Source organism: Mustela putorius, unplaced genomic scaffold (genome assembly GCF_011764305.1).
Source record: "Mustela putorius furo isolate JIRA1106 unplaced genomic scaffold, ASM1176430v1.1 tig00004197_pilon_pilon_pilon, whole genome shotgun sequence".
NCBI lineage: Eukaryota > Metazoa > Chordata > Mammalia > Carnivora > Mustelidae > Mustela > Mustela putorius.
This window is the reverse complement of record NW_025422312.1, coordinates 284,763-289,790: the sequence shown is the minus strand read 5'-3', so window position 1 is coordinate 289,790 and position 5,028 is coordinate 284,763. Positions and strand designations below refer to the sequence as shown.

At 33.5% G+C, this 5,028-nt stretch overlaps 1 long non-coding RNA gene across 1 annotated transcript; it reads right to left on the bottom strand.

Moving 5' to 3' along the window:
* Positions 1–3,103: 3,103 nt before the first annotated feature.
* On the bottom strand, positions 3,104–4,349 carry LOC123389929. The gene is made up of 3 exons (XR_006604598.1): positions 4,261–4,349; positions 3,267–3,392; positions 3,104–3,189 (listed from the first exon to the last, which is right to left on the bottom strand). It is a non-coding gene; the product is annotated as an uncharacterized LOC123389929 (long non-coding RNA).
* Positions 4,350–5,028: the final 679 nt, after the last annotated feature.

Genomic DNA, 5,028 nt, shown 5'->3' with positions numbered 1-5,028 from the left:
TAGAATCAAGAACAGCACATAATTAACATTGTAAAAGATTTTTATTTATTTACAGAGATCAAGTCGCAGAAAGGCGGGCATAGAGAGGGGAGTAGGCAGGCTCCCCCTGCTGAGCACCAAAGCCAGAATGTGGGGCTTGACTCCCCAGTACAAAGACCCAACCGAGACCAGTATGACTGAATTGCAGGCGTAGGCGTTTAAAACTTACCTGAGTCCTCGCATACACGCCCCATAATCTACCTTTGACTCCAAGTTGCTCTCTCAATACAGGAATTCCTTATGCTTGCTATCTTCAAAAGCCAACTAATGTAAGCTATATGTAGAAACAACACTCAAAAACACATATTAGTCCTTATAAAATAATAAATTAAGTAGTCCTAACTAAAAAATTAAATTTTTTAAAAAAGTCCCATGTTAAATAAATTTCTACTCTGCATTACAGTTGTTAAAGTTAATGTTTATTTTTTTTTCCCTGAGAATTATTTCCTATGAAAACCTTTAAGGAATCCCACGTAACTTATATGACCCTAATGACAACTCTTGTCAAGAATCTTTCTGGGAGTTTAAAGCACCCCAGATTGGAATATCACAGATGCTATTTCCTGTCCTCCACTGTAATAAAAAATAGGCAAGATTGCTGAGAAATTATCATATCTTCTTGTTCAATCTTCATACACCTACAGCATTAGTGAATAAAAAACATCTTCGTAACGGTAAAAATCTCACCCAACTATACAAAGATGGCCAATGGTTCCTTTGAAAAAATTACTATTTGGGGTTAAGTTTTTCAAATTAACTAAACTTTTGAGTATTCCTATTGCCGATCTTAATCAACATTTACTCATGAAAAATGACTTCCCTCTTGTAAAATTGGTCTGTATTTTTAACAAACTATGTGAAGGAGAAATGAGAGCTTATGCATGCATGTGGTAGCATAAGCATGAGATGAACAGAAAGACTCCTGGCTGAGCAGGCAAACATGCAGGGATGGGTCAAATTACCCCTGAGATTATAACCTGAGTCAAATGCATGTGCCTAACTGAGCTACCCAGATGCCCTTAGTCTGCATTTTTAAGAATTAAAAGTTAAGTACTTTGGAAGTACTTGTGAAATTGATGATTTTTTACTTTAGTCCAAAATTTGGGTTTTTCCCTTTTGTCCCCGTTTACCATTTCAGTATCATAAGGGAATTTTTAGTTTAGTTAAACTTCCAGTGCTCCAGTATGTGTTTTCCCTTATGGTTTTCCTTTAAAAATCCAATTTTCCTGTATTTTTCCAGACTCAATTAGGCAGGCTTATCAAGGCTTTGTAGACACTCAGCTTCCAAACATAAAAAATGAATTTTTTAAAACTTCCTATTGATTTTCACCTAATTTTACCGAAAACTCAATGTTTGTAAGAGAATATATATATGAAGCCTTTGAGTTACATTTTCACATAGTCCCAAGATAGTTCATGAGTAATTCCAGAACAAAAATTTTGTTTACCAATACTTTTGCTTGTTTACCAATGTTTTTAAAATCTAGGAGCATTTATTTAATTAAAATCTTAATTCTCTCTAAAGTTAAATGTCTCAAGTTTTGATATAGATGAAAAAACTGGTTTCACTATCATTACTCCCACCCTTGTCATTTGCTGCTTTAATATGGGTAAGAAATGGATGCTTACTTCTTATTTCCTCAAACTTCTTATCCTGCAAGATCTAATTTTTCTTTCAAACTTACATCATTTCTTTAGGAGGACACTTGAGTAATGAGGCAAACACACTCTTTTGTAGCCTTTTTGGAGATGTAGCAAATCTTTTACACACCTATGTTAACAAAAAAGAACACACAATTGGCTTAGTATGCCCAAGTAGAAAATAGGTTCCCCTTGCTGTGGAGAAGTAACATACTGCTTTTCAGTATGTTACTTGTGTCAGTAAAAGACATTTTAGGCAAACAGTGTATTTCACCTTCCATAAAAATTTGTTTTTCCTATTTTTTTCTTTTGCCCTTACTTTAAGTCAGTAATAAATTCAGACAAGAAATAACATTTCATGGCATTTTTTATTCTAAAAATTTTAACAATGCAAACATTACATTCAAACAGCTTATCTAGTTTTCATCAATTAACATTAACAATTGTGAAATTACTTTGAATACTTCTTTTTCATCTTATACATCTTATCCAAAAATTCATGGAAGGCAAGTTAATGTATGCCTTTCTCATTTAAGTAACACTTTTCTTTTATTAGTACTAGAATAACAGAAAAAAAAGGTTGCAGTTAAGTTTTCTCTTTAATTTTTCCCTTAAATTGGTAGAGAACTTATTTTTAGTATCTACTACGGCCTCCTCTTTCAGATCGGTTCCCCCACGACCTCCTCTGGAAGCCCCACAAACTTGAGCTACCATACGATTCACGAGGAGAAGGGTACACCCTATCCTTAGAAGGTGGAAACCCTCGTTCTTGTCTGCCACCACGCTCACGACTTATATAGAGATCACTCCGGCTGCTTGAGTAACTTTCCCGACCTCCACCATATCCATCACGTGTGCTGCTATAATCATCATAGCGACTGCTTCCACCATAACTCAGAGGGGGCCCACGTGCTGATGGTGCACCACGGGAGCTACCTGTAGTAAGGTCAATGATAAAGTAAAATACTTACTACACTACAATTTTTGTGGCATCATTACACCCATGATCATAGTTTAAGTACTAAATATTTGGAAAGAATTATGTTTTCATCTGCCTCTGGTGAAAAGATAATATGCTGCACTAATGAGATTTTTTTTTTTTATTTAAAAAGGAAATGAAAATGTAGCATGTTTTAGGTTAAATGGTAAATGTTCTGTCACAGCTTCTAAAAGGGGGTTGAAATTCTGACGTTCATATTTTTATCATGCTTTAAAAAATGACAAAAGTTTTTGATGAGACTATCAATTTACCCTCAAAAGGAACCTGTTATGGACAATAAAAAAGTAATTCAAGAATCTTCAAGCTAATAAAAGGCCATGCTGTAGTTCTGCCTGTGAAATTAAAAGTCACAATATATGCCCAACAATCTAGTCTGCTGAATCTAATTTCATGAATATTCAGTAACAATTGGACTCTTACCGTAACTATCATATGACTCTCTATAAGAGCCTCCACTTGAATGTTCAGAGTAATCTCTATCACGACCACCACCACAGCCATCACGATCACTAAAGTAAAATAAAAGGCATTCATGCAACAAGAACTGCAAGCAGCTATTTGATAAAAATTTAAATTTTCATAGTACCTATATCCTCTAGAGTAATGTTCATCCCGAGAACTTGAATGGCCATAGTAACGGTAAGCATAGTCTCTGGTTGGTGGAGCATAATCCTTGGTGTCTCGGGAACTTGGATAATCTCTGCTCGAATAACTTAAAAATAAAGCAGCAAATTTTTAAAATGTAATTTCTTATATCCAGAATATACATAAAATAACTGACAATAAAAAGACAAAACATTTGGCAGACTTGAATAAACTTTTCTCTAATGAAGATAAACAAATGGACAAGTACATCAAAAGATGCTCACTCAGTCATTAGGTAAATACAAATCAAAACACAAACCAGTTACTTCTTTACTACACCTAATACGTTGGATTTTTTAAAAAAGAAAATATTAAATATTAGTAATGTAAAGAAGTTAGAATCTGTATATTGATAGTAAAAATGTAAAATAGCGCAGTCCCTGTGGGAAAGGCTGGTGGTTCCTTAAAATATTACATAATAACAATAGGACCCCAAAACTCCACACCTAAATATATGCCCCAAAGAACTGAAAACAGTATTCAGATATTTGTAGATTAATGCTTCCAACTGTACAATGGTGCAAATATGTGGTAATTGCATATACAATGAAATATAAAAACCCATAAAAAATCCATAATAAGGATTCATGCTATAACATGCATGTTTCTTGAAAAAAACAATTGTGCCAAAGAAGTCCGACACAAAATGTTACAATGTTTTGACTGCATTTGAATAATCTATGCAGAATAGGGAAATCCAGAGACAGAAGAGAGGTGTTTGTTAGGCCCTGGAATCAGGTGGGGGTAACATTAAGTGTTATCTGGGGATGGTAAAAATGTTTTAGAACTACATAAAGATGGTAACTGCTTAACATTGTAAATGTACTAAGTATTACTGAGTTATTAACTTTAAAATATCTAGTTAGTGAATTCCGCTTCAAAACAAAAAAAGATCTACTATGACTTAACAGTTTATATACTTTATTTTCATTTACCTATCTTTGGTATTGTAACCATCATCTCTTGGTGAAATGTAGTCATCTCTCCGGGAAGAGACTGGCTCTTTGCGTGAAGGATCTCTATAATTTTCTCTTCCATGTGTTTGTGGACCTTTAATTTAAAAACTCTTAAATAAGTATCTCAGTAACTTTTATAAAAAAGAAAAATTCAAAACAGATTTCTTTCCACAATTTTTAAAGGTTTCTCCCTTAAGATACTATTTATGATTTTTTTTTTGCCTGCTTTTTACATATTTCTGAATGTCTCATCTTCTGGTATCTTCTCCTTCTCTGTCCATCTTGTGCAATCTTTAAATTACCATCAGAAGGTAAAAAAAAAAAAAAATCAGCATATTAGCTGATATGTTTCAATTGCTCCTCAAAGATCATAGTATTTATTAAGCTATTACAATTAAGTGTCAAACTATTTTCCTATTTACCTTAGTCATTTCATAATCTTTTTTTAAGATTTCGAGATTCCCCACCATGTGCTTTCTTGTTTACCCACGTATACATACTGACACTGCCAAGCATACTTGCTTATTGTCAAAGCAAAGGGATTTATGAGTCACATTAAGGTATTAAGTAATTATCCCATTATTCATCACTTTCCTTTACTGTCTTCTCTGTAGTCACTTTAATTATTTCAAATATGTTTCTACTACAAATCCTTGTTTTTTCTTAAAACTGTCTCTCCACTACATGAAACGAATTATGCCTTTTCTGGCTTTCATCAAGTATCTCCATTATTTCCTCTCTTTTAAA